The 17,467-nt window shown below is 30.9% G+C and overlaps 3 non-coding genes across 3 annotated transcripts; 1 reads left to right on the top strand and 2 right to left on the bottom strand.

The window, feature by feature from the left end:
• The first annotated feature begins 4,215 nt into the window (after positions 1–4,215).
• TRNAA-AGC (transfer RNA alanine (anticodon AGC)) lies at positions 4,216–4,288 on the top strand. The gene has a single exon. It is a non-coding gene; the product is annotated as a tRNA-Ala (tRNA).
• A 65-nt stretch (positions 4,289–4,353) lies between these two features.
• TRNAR-UCG (transfer RNA arginine (anticodon UCG)) lies at positions 4,354–4,425 on the bottom strand. The gene has a single exon. It is a non-coding gene; the product is annotated as a tRNA-Arg (tRNA).
• A 67-nt stretch (positions 4,426–4,492) lies between these two features.
• Positions 4,493–4,565, bottom strand: TRNAK-CUU (transfer RNA lysine (anticodon CUU)). The gene has a single exon. It is a non-coding gene; the product is annotated as a tRNA-Lys (tRNA).
• Positions 4,566–17,467: the final 12,902 nt, after the last annotated feature.

The following is a 17,467-nucleotide window of genomic DNA, read 5'->3' as shown; positions in this document are numbered from 1 at the left end:
AAGTGTTTTAACAAACTATGATAATCAGCAGCTATTAATCGAAATAGATTGCACAGATCAATCCCAATATCTTTCAATAATCTTTCAGTAAGTAACAAAAATGATAAATTTTTACATAGTTGATCAAATTTTTTATCATCAGTAATGTGCGATAAATTTAAACAACATTTGGCCATAAATAAATTTAAAAAAGCAAATGTTATATTTATTTTAAAAATAATAATAAGTAGATTTTTTTTTAATAAAAACTAAAATTTTATTGACAGACAAAAATAAACATGACAAAACCAACCAGCTCAAAAAGGCTTCAAGAGAAGCAGGACAAGCAAGAAATTGTTTCTAAGAAGACTAAAACAAATGAAATTGCGTCCACTGTCAATGAAAAAGAATTGATTCAAAACGAGTTTGAAGCCATTCGTGAAAAGCTAGAGCCAGTTGTAGAGAAAATTGCTGAGCTAGAAAAAGCTATTGAGAAAAAACAAATTGGCGTCCGACGAAGCTTCATCGGCCAGCTCAAACCATTATACGAAGCCAGAGACAAAATCATTAGCGAAAATGACTGTTTATGGGGTAAACTCGTTGCTATACACCCAACCCTCAATGAAAACAACCTGGTTCTTCCAAATGAAATCAACTATCTTGTTCCCTACCTTAAGGATGTTGAGGTTAACGATTTAATTGACGATAATGGTTCTTACAGCATTAAGTTCACTTTTTCTAACGAGGCCAAAGATCACTTTCAACCTCTTGTTTGGAACAAAACTGTTATTATAAACAATGACGGTGAAGTCAACCAGGAAAAGTCTACTGTCACTCAAATCGAATTCAAGAACGCTGACATTGATCCACGTAAATTTGCAGAAGCTTACAACAACTCTATCTATTCCCAACTTGAATCCAATGAGGATGATGAAGACGACGACGACGACGATAAAAACGAAGACAAAGAAAAGAAAGATGAAGAAAAGTCTCAACACAACGATGAAAACAAAGACGATGATGATGATGAAGACAATGACTTATCCGACGATCTTCGACCAGTATACTCAATTGCTGGATGGTTCTCTATTGTAGATCCACTTGAAGCTGGTGAATTTGGTGACGTCTTCCGAAGTGAAGTTTACCCATACATTCAAACTTTGCTTGACGACAATTTCGACGATGATGATTTCAGCGACAGCGAGGATTTTGACAGTGATGAAGACGATGAATCTAACGAATAAATTTCTAAAAGCTCTTGAAACAATTATAACACCTGTAAAAATTGTGTTAAGCGAACCTAACACCGTTTCTACCTGTTAATTTTTATTCGCATATTGAAATAGTCCTTTGTAGTTTTTTATTCATTGTATTTTCACCAAATTGCCCTATAAATAAAACGTTTCACCGATTTCGGACAACTTTAAGTTAATTGCTTAATGTTTTATTTATTTTTATACAAATTTATTCATACAGCGATTTTTTCTTTAGATTATTATCATCAAAATATATAGGAATAACTGATCACAGTTTTACCATTTATCAGAGAGTAACTTAATTTACTAAATCTTGGAAATCAGTTTGATTCAAGCTGGGTGTTTTTTAATAACAACTTCAAACAGATAAATAATATTAAAATATCAGTCAAAAACGCTATTATGATATTAAGAAAATTGGCTTTATAATTGATACGGTAATTTGCTTCAAAAGCGATTAGCCAACTGAAAATCAATACATAAAGCACCATGTAAATTAATGACACTAAGTTTTCGCACTTAGAATTACATTTATGATAGAAACATTTTACTGTAAATCAGCCTTTATCAACAGCTAGTATTGTATTTAAATTACATCAAACTAGTTTTGGCGAATTTGAAAAATTAATCGTCAACTAACAAATGATAAATTAGGTATAGTATCAGTTAAACGAAAAAAAAATGAAGAACGTTGTGAATTAAATAACATCGCTTGGACATCTATACACTATGAAAAATTCATATTACAAAACTCAAACTGGAATATTGAAACACTCATAAGATATTAAGCGGTAAAAATTATTATTAATATTACCAAGTTATTATTTTTTTTACTTTAGTAAATAAACATTTAATTATTATTTTTGCAGTGTGGTAATGACTACAAAATAATGATAATGGTATTCAACTAGATAAGAATAATTATCATCAATTTGTAACTGATTTATTTAACATCCTCAAAATTTGTAATTTGGCTTTGTATACATCCTTGGACCAATCCAATAAAACTTGAAATAGTTAAACCACATAACTTTCCTAATAAATAAGCTGCGGGTTTTGAGCTATCAGTCATTTATTAAAACAATAAGGTGCACCATTAGTTTAAAATATTTTCGGTGATTTATTTGAAACTTTTTTCTTAAAGCTTATATTATTTGTTAATGCATTTTATTCAATCAATTACAACTTATTTTTTTATCATATTGAATTATTTTTAATTTTATGTGCTAATCGCAACAAGCTATTGCTATTAATTTTCATAGATATTAGCAGGATTTCGTTGCAAAATGGCTTTCCGGGTCGATTTAAATAAAAAAAACCCAATCGTAATTGGCGTCTGCGGGCGTATGTGTTCAGGAAAAAGTTCTTTAATCATGAAGTTATTAGACCACTTTAAAGATAATAAACATCAAATTGAATTTATTGAATGTGATAAGGTTTGTTCTAATTTATATAATTCATCTAAAAATACAGTAGAAAAAATTGCAAATTGTTTTGGTAAAGATGTTTTGTGCGATGATGGTTCAATAAACCGTCGAATATTGGGACAAATCATTTTCAACAGTGAGTCGTGTCGCCAAGAGCTAAATAAAATTGTTTGGCCGGAGATGTATAGCATCTTGAAGTCTCGAATCGAAACATCCACTGCAAAACTGATTTTCTTAGAAGCTGCGATTTTGTTTGAAGCAAAGTGGGATCATTTATGTGACTATATAATTCATTTAAAAGCATCTAGACAGCTGATCGAAGAATGGATGAAGAAGAGTCGACCTCATTTTTTAAGCGGTTTAAACAATATATGGAGTGCTCAGATGTTATGTGAACAACTTGCTTCAAATTCAGATAATAAAATTATTTTTCAGAGCGATAATTTTGAATCGGAGTATAATAATTTAAAAAAAATTATTTCGCAATTGTTAACAATGTAAATTTTTATTCTAAGATTTCATTTCAAATCATAAAAGCCTCATATATTATTAATTAATATTAACTCAATATTAGCTACGCCATTATACGATTTTATGCTTAAACCTAGATTCTCTGCAAATCGTCGTAAGAATATAAAAAATTTGTCAATACAGCCTTTGTCTCATTGGTTTAACCGAAGGTATAATATCAATAAAGGTAATAATTTAGATATTTTTTCAACTAATAATAAGCACAAACAAATTGACTTATTCAAACAAAACGAATTTAATGCGTTTAAGTATAATACCAATTCAATCAACCTGATTACAAATAAATTTCACATTCACGATAGATTAAGTAATTTGGTTTCAAAGTTAGAATCAAGCTTTCGATCACTCAGACAGTCACCACTTGCGATTAAAATATTTGGCAGAAGTAGTTATTTTATAAACAAGGATGTTCAGAAATTATTTAGTGAAGAATTCCATTATTTGCAAAATGTAAATCTAAAATCAGTTATCTGTTATTTAGAGAATGTTTTTTTTCCAAAACTGTTAGATTCAGTAAACAATTTAGATCAGAATAAAGATTGGTTGCAATCTCATGTGAGTGAATCCTCTATGGCTATTCTTAAATCTTTTTACAATGAAATCCAAAAGATTTACCAAGACGATACTCTAAAAAATGATTTAACATTTCTACAAAAACCCGTTAAAATACATTTTGAACGATTCCATCAACTGAATAAAAGCGAATATTTATATAAGACTCTTCAAAAAGAAATTTTAAAGCAAGAATCTTTCATTATAACAGGTTCTTTTTACTATCTAGCGAAAAATCAATATGACAGTAAGTTTGTTTTAGTCCTGAAATTTATTAGAAAGAACTGAATCAGGAGTTTATCGCGTGCACTTTTCATGTTCATTAACCCCAATAAAATTCAGAAACTACATTCCTGATTTCCCATTTTACATTCAAGAATTCAAAATTCAAGAAACAGAAAAGTTAAAATTTTAAGTTATTTATCAAAAAAAAATAAAAGGGTTTATTAATTAAAAACCTGAAATATTTAGGGCGTCTAGCTCAAATGGTAGAGCGCTTGCTTAGCATGCAAGAGGTACTGAGATCGATACTCAGGTCGTCCACTTTTTTATTCCAATTAATAATTTTAAAATTTCAATTGACAAAAATTTTTTTTTAAATAATTTAAAGACCACGATGGGGTTCGAACCCACAATCCCCGGTTTCGAAGACCGATGCCATACCATTAGGCCACGTGGCCATTGATTATTAATTTGTTTGTTGTTAATTTTCACACATGTGTATTTAAAATAGTTTAAAATAAAAAGAACCACCTGGGGGGCTCGAACCCCCGACCGCAGGATTAAGAGTCCTGCGCTCTACCGACTGAGCTAAGGCGGCTTAATATTTGTTTATCTTTTTTCGTCTCGTAGAATATCGATTGTAGTTTAAGTTTTTATCTTTGTGTGTATAAAATTCTTAAAGTTTAATTGGAATGAACAATGTATTCTATTATAATACTTTTACTAAATACGTTCGTGTATACACTCGATTGTACAAATTTAAGCGAGATCATATGTAAATTAGAAGTGAGTATTTCTTAACATGAACTATTAGTCTTATATTGGTAATTGTGGTGGTTGGTGTCCTGAATCTGAACAATGCATCAATCAGAACATTTTATCCTGTCCATATGGAGAAGCACGAGTCTGGCAAAAAATAGATTGTTCAAGAATAGATGATCCAATTTCATGCATAAGATTAAGAGACCATCCGGTAAGTACCTGTAAAGGGGTTTGTGCCGATGCTGCTTCAAACAGGTGGTTTTGTTTAAATTTATTTGAAAAATGTCCTGGAACTATTTTACAAAAGATTACTGATATATCTTGTCAGCAGTTCAGCAATTGTACCAATTGTACTTTTTATTCGACCAACTCAAATAAATCTTATAATTTGCTTAAAAAATGTGGTTGGAACAAAAATCAAAACAAATGTGTTCAGTTAGACTCATTAACAAATTTAGATAATATTCAGACCGAGTTTTCACAATGCGAATAATAATATTTTTTTATTTTCAAATTATGCAATATTCATTAATTCATATTTGTAATTGGATCAAGAATAAAAGTCTTTTGAATTGGGAAACTCACGTTTATGAATACTTTAAAAACATAATTCTAATATCCAAAGACGAGCAATTAAATTCTGACTCAAATGAGCAGCAAACAAACGAAAATCAACATAAATTCAACTTCGATATGTTTTCAAAATTACTAACGTATTTTGATATTGATAAAGAAACCGACTCCAAAAAAAGATTGAATGTACTATCTAATTCAAAAGAGCTTTTATTTTCTCATTTCGAAAAATCATTAATATATTTGAACGACATTAATTTTTACTTCATTAAATCTGAAGAAATCTATTTAAATGATTTATTGAATAATTTATTACAATCTCACATTGATATTTTTTTAAATTTAATTGACGTGTTAAAAATTAGAAATTTTCATCAAAACCATTGGTCGAGATTTGAATTCGATAGTTCACTTGATTTTCAGTTGGACGATTTAGATTTTAAATTAAAAGCATTATTATATTCATCAATGCTTGAATCTATTTTATTTTTACGTAGTATATATATTGAAGAAGCAATGCTGCAAAAGTTTTTCAATTCAGAACCAAATTCACTGCGATTAGTTGATAATACTAAATCAAAAGATTATACAAAAAACACAAATAAATTTTTAATAATTAACAATACTAACAAATTAGACGCGTATAATAGTGTGAATCAATTTCAAAAAAATATTAGCGATAAAGAAAATATTTATATAGCCGATTATTATTGTGTAAATAATTTTATTGAAGTGGATGATAATGGCAATGATTCACAGGAAGAAAAAATCTCTAGAGTAAGTAAAATCCAAAGTTATTATCATTGTTAAATTTTGAAAAAAAATCACGTATTCAATAATGCCAATCAATCTAAACAAAATAACTTTTTTTTAGGAAAAATTAATATTCATGGATAAATGGAAAGATGATAACCCGCGTGGATGTGCTAATAATGGTAGTATTATATAATTTAATGTTTTGTACCAATAAATAAAAAATATTTTTGATTAGTTCATGTTTTCAGATTAATGCACAAATTAATTTTTATATATATATATATATATATATAGAAAATGATAATGCATGTCTAATACTAGAAGAAATGAAACTTTAGCCAATGAACATAGCAAAAGTAACTTAAATCGGTTTATAAGTACTTTTTCAAACGCTTATTGTGACCAACTAAAAGAAACTGTTCGAGTTTATTTAGATCTTATTAGTCCTCGGGTAGATGAGACGAGCGAAAAAAAAAAAACTTTATTTATTAATTAAGTACGTGACTCTGTCTGTTATTGGAACTGAGAGTACTGTTCACGTTGTTGGTTCCACAGCGTGTGGTGTAGATTCTCACGGGTCTGATCTGGATATTGTGATATTAAACGATTCTATTGTTAGTTCGGAAATATTCATCAAGCTATTGTTTTATTTTAACAATCAAAATTGGAATCGAGGTTCTTATAGTTTCATGAGTAATTGTCATGTGCAGTTGATCGACACAGCAAGAGTTCCGGTTTTGATCATAAGTTTGAAATCTGGGTTGGTCTGCGACATTAGCGTTAATACAAATAATTCACTGAAACACGCATTGTTTTTCAATCGATCGTTTAATGACAACCCAATTAGAAAAGAATTAATTAGATTATTGAAACATTGGACTAAAGCTAGATGTCTACCCGCCATGAAAGACGGTGGACTGCCTGGTATTGCTTGGATGATAATTATATCGGCGTTTTGTTCAGCACCAGATTATTTAATATTGAATAATCTACCGCAATCTGTTCGAGATTGGTTGTGCAAATTAATTCCAATGCTAATCGAAAAAGTTCCGTTGATACTGTATTTATTGAATTTCTTTGTTATTGGCAGCAACTATAATACATTTTCAACTCAAATTTTGCCAAGTAAAGAAATGTGTATCGTGAAATGGAAAAAAAATATGTCAGTATATTCAAATCAAAATGATAACGGATATTGGGAAAATCTAGTTTCGATTGAAGATCCAGTTTGTTATTTTGACAGTGTAATAGAAAAGCTCGATTGGCATTTGGAAGATGAGTTAGAACATAGAGTTTTTTATGGTCAGGATGAAAATGTATCACTCAAAAAATATAATATGGACCTCTCTCGCGAAGTGTTTGTAAAAGTAAGTTGTGCTACGTGGATTATTTATTTGATTGAAATGCGTAGAGGCAAGCAACTGTTATTACGATTGCTGCAGTTTATTTATGAGTCAGTTAATAAAATAAAGCTTTGGCCGAAAACGGTGATTATGCAAAACTTGACAAAAAAGCCTATTACTAACTTAATTAATTTAGAAAACAATATAGATTATTGTACCAATATGAAAATAGATGTTTATATCGCACTGGCGTTTCAACACCAGTTTAGCTCGATTTTTAAATATCGGAAATTTGATCGTTTCATGATTCCAGCTACTATAGATGTTTTTTTATCAGAAGAATCGCATAAATCAGAAAAAAAAATGGAGCTACCAGGATATTTTGAGAATATTGATAACAGTTGGGGCGCAAATGTTGTTGACATTAGAGGCGTTGGTAATCAAACCATGCATCCATTCTGCAGCAAGTGCAGTTATTCTTCAACACGTTTTGCCATAGTGTTATTTCACGCCCGGTTACACATAATTAAAATAAACAAAATTTGTCCTGATTGGTCTACTTGGTGGTCTAAATCGTTTCTTTGTAGAAGAGACGTTAGAAGTTCGCTTCATGGATATTTATACGCGATAATTAAAACTTCGGATTATAAAAAATATGTTAATTGCGAAGGTATGCGCGAAGTCGAAATACCTGCAACGGACTTTTCTCCAATATATTCCCAAGCCGGATCTGAATATCTTTCCACGGACAAACGTTCCGTAATTCCTTATTTGTTGATGCCTATCTTATCAATTAAAGACAAAAAACCAATTGAAATAATTACAAACCCAAGTAATATAGTTTGTCGAATTAAAGCATACCAAACATTTATAAAGGACTCCCCAAAAAGTAAATATAGTTGTTCAAATAATACTTATTTTCTGGAGTCAGATGAATATAATTATATTAGAAAATTAGAAGAAATCATAACCGAGTCGTCTTGGTATTCCCTTGGCGATAATATTGGATTGGTTAGCAAAGAAAAGCTGCGACTGAATGAAACGAATTTTCAAAGGTCAGTGGAGACTTGCGAACAATGTAACGAGAGTGCTGTCAAGTTTATTGATCTCAGAAAAAACTCTCATTACAATGTATCTAAAGGAGTTTTAAATCAAAATTGGAATTTTAACATTAGTTCCTTTAGGAAAACAATCGATGATGTTTGGAAAAGGTATCTGAAACATGTGATTGAAACCGAACAATTTCATAATGAAAACCAAAAACATTGTAAACAGGCAGAAAAAGAAAATATAAATAACATAAAACACAATGTTCAGACTCATAGTAACTTGACGAAAGTAACAACCATTTTACAGTCTAGCATGAATAAAATAGATCCAGCTATAATTAAATTAAATATTAAAAAAAAAAACTATAAATTAAAAAGATACAGCTCTGCTCCTTGTAACTAACTCATTTGCGATAAGTAAATAAGTTATAATAAATTTTCGAAAATATGCAAAAATAATATATACTCAGTATTTTTATTTATGCGATTATAAACCTATATTTTCAATAAGTATTTATTTTCTAACTATGAGTAAAGAGAATGAAATAGAATTGCCGAAAGTATTAAAAGCAACAGATGAAAAACTTCAGCAAAATTATGTTTCATTAAAGACGCAAGTGACTAAAAATGCTTTGCACGCCTTGCAAGTAAGAATTCCAGAAAAAATGCAAAAATATGAAGACTTGATACCGATGTCAAGTAACTCTTCTTCCATACTAGACAACTCTGATTTTCCTCACGATGATCCAATATATTCTGTCCTGACTGATACAATCACTGAAGAATCAGCTGAATCAGAACCTAAACGTTTCAAAACCGATGACTATCAGTACATTGACGGGGTTGTAAAACTCCCAAAATATATTTACTCGTTCAAGTTTGATAGCAGCAATAAAATATGCGATAGGATCAGCCACATAAAACAAGAAGCAACTGAAATGATGGATATCGTTAGCAACATTAAGCTTTGGATTCAATTAAACATTCCCAAGATTGAAGACGGTAATAATTTCGGAGTTGCGATACAAGAAGACGTTATTCACGAATTGAACCGTGTTGAGGAGGCTGCTTTTACGTTAAGAGATAACACGTCTAAGTTTTACTTACAAAGAGCTAAGCTGTTAACAAAAATTTTAAAGTACCCTAAAGTAGAGGATTACCGTCGAGCTCTTAAAGAGTTAGACGAAAAACAATGGTTCCAAATGAAAGTTAATGACTTGGATACGAGAAACAATTACATTATTATTTACGACATGTTATATAAAAACTGGAACAAAGTTGTCCGTCCTAGAACTTCTGACAGAAGTGTAATGGTTTACTAATCTAATCAATGTTGTTGACTTTTTTTTAGATTTTATAAACATCTATGTTTACTGTTAATTTTACTGTGTTCACTATTTTTCTGATTCTTGTAAAGTATGAATTGTTCTTAAAGAAGTCAGTTCTATTTAAATAATATATATAATATATAATTGGGTTTTCGAAGCTGCGATTGTGTATTTAATTAATTTATATAGCTAAAATAATGGTTCCAACGACAGTTCATATGCTTTATCGCTAAAATTTCACATATTTATCTGAATATTCATCAATCTTTTTGTTAAAAAACGTATTTGCCATGTCTGTAATGTATTTGTAATCTTTGCTAAAGTTCAGATTGCGAATGAACAAATGTTTGTCATTCTGTATAGCAGAATACAAAGAAGTACCGTCTTTTGTAGCATCATGGAGATTAAAAATCAATTTTTTCAAGGCTGGGACGTAGTTGATGATGTAGGCAGTTCCGGTGAGCCAACTGATTAGGATGTAAAAAAAAGTGGGGATTCGTTGATATTCAAACACATGGTTGTGAAAAAATATATCAATAACTAGGGAAAAACCTAACAGCATAATACAAATGCACACTAAACTCAACATAAGCTGTTTGGTCAAAGAAAGTATGCCTAATGAATGACTAAGGCTATCCTGTCCAAAAATAAACAGAATCACAGTACCAATACTGCTAATAAACAAATAAAGTAGAGGTTCTAAAGCTAATGTAACAATCATGTACAACTGTAGTTTCGAACTCATCTTTGTCGATTTTCGTGAAAACAATAAGGTGTATCCTAAACAATAATTTAAAGCGTTAGCAATCCCGAGTATCCACGCCAGTTTTGTAGCTGATTGAGGTTTTTGAAAATCGAATGGGTTCAGCCATACATCAGTTTCATTGTCCATATTGTCAAAAATTGTTCGTATTCAAATTAAGCTGAAGAAATGTTCACTATATCTTTGTAGTGCGTATTACACACATGCCATTATTAATACGGAATTTGCTATAATTAGTTTGTAAATGATTTCTTTTTATTGAATAAAGTTTCAAATTTATTTTCTGTACAGAAAAACTATTATTCTTCTTATTCGTTTCAATCTATTTGTTTCTCTGATTTCAAACTCGCTGATTGAAAACCTACTATTATTTCAATAATTATTACAAAATATCACCAATAAACGCATGCAAATTTATTCCGTGCAATCCAATGTCACTTGAAAAGTAAAACATATTTTTATGTATATATGTCGTGCATGCTCCGTAAAAATGGAACCCAGTAGTTTTGAGCTTTGCTTTCCTAATTCTTAAAAAAGATTTATCATAGCAATAAATACGGTTCATTCGGCTTACTAAGATATAAAAACTGTTATAGAGCTCAAATGCTAAAGGACAGGAAATATGGATTTTTTTACTCTGTGTTACTTTTCTAACTGAAATTTTATATTTATTTAAAAAGTTCCTATTATCTAAAAATACAATCTCGTCAGGAGATAAGAAGATCGCCTTGACAATGTATCTTACTGACTCGTCAAGTTCGTAAAAGTGTTCGCCTGAGAGGCTTTTGTATTGGTTCACTTTGTTGAAACTGAGATATAAAAACTGTAATTTTGGTTTTTTTCTGCAATACTCAGGCGAAGGAGGCACAAATAAGACTAGTAAATAAAGTTCCGTGTTGTTGATTTTAGTGATAGAAATTGGTGTTTTGTTGTTCTGGTAGATTTTAATTGTAGAGTAAAGGTTCGTACCCGTCTTCATGTTATAACAAATTGTGTAAGATAAAGTAGGAATAATAAGAACTTCGTTACAAGCAATAATGGTTGCCAAAACTACTCCGGCCCGAGAATCCAATTTGTACACAGATAACGTGCTGACTGGATTCAGATCCAGAGTGAGAAAATAACTTTTGTCAATGTAAAATACACATTGATCGTTGTTTAAGTATGAATGCGCAATTTCACACTGTGAACGGTAGTTGATGTTTGTTTTTTGTTTGGTGTTGATGTCAAATTTCTGAATTTGACTTTTTACCGTTGTACATATGATATAATTATCGTTGGCCGTAATATTATTGATAAAGTTGTCTACACTCGAAGTGTATAGTAGTTCCTCAAAAGTCGGAGCAATAGACCTTTTTAATTTCATATTTAGTAAACCGCGCGATTTTTCAGAGGTTTGCTAAAGTCAGAAACTAAAATTAAATTATCTATGTACACTTTGGGTAGCTTTTCAAAACTTAAATCAACATTCCAAATCTAAAGCAAAAAAAAATAGTTTGATTTTATGCTGAAATTAAGTTCAACAAGATAAAATCAGTAAAATTTTTCTAAGCCGTGCCGACTAATTAATTATTTAGAATAATTGTCTGTTGTATTTATTAATAACAATTACAGCCTAAACACTATAAAGTTTTAGTTTCTCAATTATGTATGGAAGATATTATTTCTGCGATACAATCGTTCAATAATCGCGAGTATGCTTTACGTAATAAAAAAAATGAATCAGAAACTTCGATTTCGACAATAATCCATGATACTAAAAACGACAGCGACGATAAAAACACGCTTAAAAAAAAAATTGAGTATTGTTGAGTTAAAACTCAAGGCTATGCGAGCCGAATTAGTACAACCACACGACGTTTTTGCTCGATGTCCGGAGTTTTTATTGTGCATAAAACAGATAAAAAACACCGTGCCAATTCCTTACCATTGGTGTTTGAAAAGTAAATTCATGTCAATTAAACGATCTGTTGCAAAACCCTTGTATCAACTACCACCTCACATTGAAGAAACTCAAATTGGCCAAATTCGGGGTTTTTCGTTAAAACAACTCGCTGACAAATCTGTGCGACAAATTCAGCGAGATAAGTCTCGAAATAAACTTAACAAACTTTATGTTGACTTTCAGGTTTTACATGACGCATTTTTAGTGCATAAAACTATACCGGCTCTTACAAATTTTGGAGAACTGTTTTACGAAGAGTTCGATATGGAAAGACGTTTTGGGAAATATCAACCTGGTGTTTTATCGCCCGAACTACAAAAAGCGCTCGACTTACAAAACGAAACCGCGCCTCCCCCGTGGATCCATGTAATGCAATCGCTTGGTATTTTACCATGTTACAAACAGTACAAAATCCCGGGTATCAACGCCCCCATTCCTAAAGGCGCCACCTGGGGGCCTAACGGTTGGGGTACTCCGTCAGCGGCCTTAATAAATTCCAATCAAAACGAAACCAATATAAGTTCGCTCAATCAGCCTCAGATTAATTATTGGGGCGAACCTTGATTAGTTATAGTCTAATTTGTTTTAAAACTTAATTTACTTATTTTATTGTTTTTAGTGTGATGTGTATTGTTTTCAAATTAGTTTCTTGGGTATTGAAAGTTTTTTTTCGTTATATATTTTAAAATTCTGACTAAACAGTTCTAATGTTTGCATTTTTTATAGTATTTGCTATAAGCAATGTGTACGGAATGCTTGAGATCTTGAATACTGGAAAAAAAAAAATAATCGAGTTTACGTTAGATCCTCAAAATTATTTTCCTACAGCACAATTTCAGATCGACGATTTCAACAAAGTTCTAAGTTATGAAGTTTCTAAAGTGGTTACCGTGCTAGATATGAATTTGTATATTTTAGACAACGGTGCTACTATAGTTATCGAACCTGAATACGCCACTTTAAAAGATTCTGATGAAAATTTTGTAGGAAGAATTAATTTTAACGACAATGATAAATCTGAAGGATCTACTGATTTGGAAAATCAAGACATAAAAAATAATGAAATATCAATTGAGTTTAACGATGCTGACGAATCTAATCACAGAAAACTACGAAAATTACACGGTAAAAAACATTATTACACGATTCCCCAACCCCAACCCGTGCAGCCAAAAGTTGAATTTAAGATTGACCAAACTTTACCGCCTGTAACAGAAGGACAATGGAATGCATATCCATCAGAAATGTATTGTCGATATGGTTGTGGAAACTTGATGGGTGTAACATTCCCTTATTATTATCGCCCATTTTTTGGATATGGCTTTCCACTTATCGGAACGGAAAAATTGTTCACACCGGGTTATGGTGGAAACCCACTTACATCGATGGGCCCTAGTGGATCCTTAGCTGGACTAGGTTCAAATCATCCAGGGGCACGAAGAGTAAATGCCGTATAATTTATATAGATAAATAACATAAAATTTAATTAGATAAATAACTGTGTATAAGCTTGTCGAATTCGACGCATGAGGATTCAAGTTTGTCACTGATTATTGTGTCATCAAATTCCATTTCTTCCATTTTAACGAGTTCTTGTTCGGTCCATTTGATTCTTTCAGAAATTTCCTCATCTGTTTCAGTTTGTCTTTTGTGTAATCTTTTTTCTAATGTTTCGAAACTTGGAGGTATGACTTTTATGTATTTAGCTTTATCTCCGAGTAAACGTTTGATTTCCATCGCTCCTACGATCTCAATTTCAAGAATAACTACTTTATCTTTTTGTTCTGTACATCTTAACATTTCCGCTTTGCTTGTGCCATAGTAATTTTTGTTGTATTCAGCATATTCAACAAAATCGTTGTTCTTTACTTTTTCAAAAAATTTTTCTTTAGTAACAAAGTAGTAATCTACTCCGTGGGTTTCACCTGTTCTAGGTTTTCTAGTTGTGTGAGAAATGGATAGACTAAATTTGTTTGGATATTTAGACATCATATAATGGATAAATGATCCTTTACCAACACCTGAGGGGCCACATATTACAAGTATCATTTGTGGTTTATTTTTGAACATGTCAAGGCCGTCGGTAACGAAGCGGAATTAAATTTTAGCCAAAAAAAATTTAAAATTTGGAAAAAAATTAAAGTTACAAAAATGAAATAGTGTAATTATATAGGTATTTGTTCTATCGCGTCTCTAATTTTTAATATCTGTTTTTCCAATGGACTTCTGTCGTCTGTTGTTATGGCTAACGCAATTACTGATCTAGTTACTCCACACGCGCGACCTAACGCAGAACGTGAATTGACAAATACAAATGGAATATTTTTATCTTCACAAAGTAAAGGAAGATGTAAAACTATTTCTATTGGCTCAGTATCAGCAGCGAGTACGATTATTTCAGCTCTGCCTTTGTTTAGTGCTTTAGCCGCTTCATTGGCACCTCTTCTAATTTGTCCTTGTTTAATAGCAGCTTGAATCAAATTATATAATTCAGTTTCTAACTCTTTTGGAGCTAATGGATAAGCTTTGGGATTTGGTTCGTTGATTTTCATGTTTTAGTTTTTTTTTTTATTTTTTTTGTATATTCTTCTTATTTGATTTGTTAATTGTTTTTGTTTTGGTTTAAATAGAATCAAACCTGTAATGTGTTAATAAGAGTTTTTCAATTTATTTATGTGTGAAGTCTTGATTTTGATATTTGATTTCAGTAATATATAATTTATTTATAAGAAGTATGATATCTCTGCAAACTATCAAAGGTATGCATTATTATAAACTAAATATTAGATGAGCTAAACGAGTTGGGCATCGTTTATGATGCCACGTTAAACTTTGAAAAAGCTACAAAAATTAAAAATAAAAATGAGACAGCTACTAGTTGTAATCTAGAAGAAAGCTGGATTGAAAAATTGTTAGTGTTTTCAAATGGGTTCAAGGTATGTTAGTGTAGCCAGCATGTGTTAGATTGATAAAGCTTGCGTTTCCCCGCATCATTTTCAAATTAATCTTGAAATTATAAAATCTGAACTTTCGTGTAACTTAAAATTGTACTATTTTAATACCATTCGAAACGTAAGTATTTTGTTAGAATTTGCTCAACATCTACGGGTAAAATATCCGAATCAATGTTTAATATGTGTGAATACTTGGACAAAACAGGTTTGTGTGTTGTATGATGGTAGTTTTGATATATGTATATCAAAAAGATACAGGAATTATCGCGTTGATCTCGATCTGGAAAATATCCAGTTATTCAAACTACCGTTCGGAATTGTTTTAGAAATTTTTCGACTCCATATTGTTGACAGTTTACTAAATTTAAAAAACGTGTTTTTGATGTTTATACGAAAATCAAAGCGTCTCGTAATTAATTCTTCCTTACCTGAATGGAAGAACTTGTTTAGTTTGAATATTTTTTCTCATAGTTATAAGGAGCTAGAAGATAAAATTGAAATATCTTATATATTAGAGTACCGTTTAGCTTTCCCTTTAGAATTTTGTTATTCACCGTCAACGATTTATACAATTCCTTTTCAGCAAACTTGTCAGTTGATAAGCGAGAATGAAGAATTTGAACCATGTAATCAATACAAATCCTTTGAAGATTTTAAATCTGTGTGGTATTTAAGACATCGAGTCGACAAATCGTACATTAAAACTGATGCTGTTGATAAAATTTTAATCAATAATCATGAAGCTATAATGCCAGCAAAACTGTATACGAAATATCCTTTAACCGAAGTCGAGATAATCGATGAAGCTGAGTTTGTTATTAGGTCTGCAGTCCAAAATGAAATATACAAACCATTAGAAGACGCTTTCGCAAATTTAGTTTTAGTTCCATCCATAAAAATGAATTTGACTAATTATGTAGATTCCACTATTATTGACGAATTACTTTTATCTCAAGCGTCTGATCTAGGAATTTTCGATGAAAAATTCTGCGCAGATGTAGAGTCTTTCATTGAACGTGTGGACAAGGAAATCAGCGAGCAGGCTGATAAAAAATTAAATAAAAATCAAAATAATGAATACCCATCTAGAATAAAGAAAATACAGAAAAAAAAATTGCAAAAAAAATCGAGATACAGTACTGAAACTAACGCTTCAGAAACTGAAACGCTTGTTTAATCTTAAAATACTGTTTGAAAAAATAGATCATAGTGTTACTTTTACTTTGATTGTACTGTTTGTTAAATGTGTCTGTATTTACTATTCGCCTTAGTTTCTGCATTTGGCAAAATAAATACATTTGAGGAAGTAAGTCTAACAACAGATTATCGCTAGATTTTGGAATTAAGTAAAATCTTGTCTGAACCTAAAGATCGCTATGGCATCGTAGATAAAATTAAGTTTTCATGTGATGAAGACGACGTAATTCCATCGAACAACGAGCTGTACAAAAATAACATTGATGCTAGTGTGTATTTTTGTAATTCGAGAAAAAATTGTTTGTTCTTCACGATGGACAATAACGGAAACATTGTTTTTTGTGAAAACATGTCGAAAGGCGAGGAAGGGAAGGGTTATACGTATATTGATCTTGTAAAGCTGGGAAAAAGAAAAGATTTGCTGTTAAGTAAGTTGAGTTTCTAATAAGATTGTAGTTCCAAACGCAACGTTAAGCGGTTCGCGTTGCCATAAACAATTAGTAAAAACCGTATTAAGTATTGACGAATTAAATAAGGTTTTATTTTCTAACGCAATTATTGAATTCGATCTGTCTAAAAGCGGCGATATAACATTATCGTTGTATGAGTCTAAATGCAAAAAGCAAATACCGGCGTACGGTTCTATTTTATGTATGTGAACGAGAACGTTGCCTACTGTTACTCGCAGCGATCGGCGTTAATTTCGTGTAAATTTAGAGATTAATTATGTCAGTCAACTTATATTACAAATTAAAAATATTTATGTATGATGAGTAATATAAGAAGTAAATTGAAGATCGTCATTTGTGGTAAAAAAAATAGTGGAAAGA

This window comes from Dermatophagoides farinae, unplaced genomic scaffold (assembly GCF_024713945.1).
Source record: "Dermatophagoides farinae isolate YC_2012a unplaced genomic scaffold, ASM2471394v1 contig2, whole genome shotgun sequence".
In the NCBI taxonomy this organism is placed as follows: Eukaryota; Metazoa; Arthropoda; class Arachnida; order Sarcoptiformes; family Pyroglyphidae; genus Dermatophagoides; species Dermatophagoides farinae.
The sequence above is the reverse complement of the archived record's forward strand: the minus strand, read 5'-3'. Positions and strand labels throughout refer to the sequence as shown.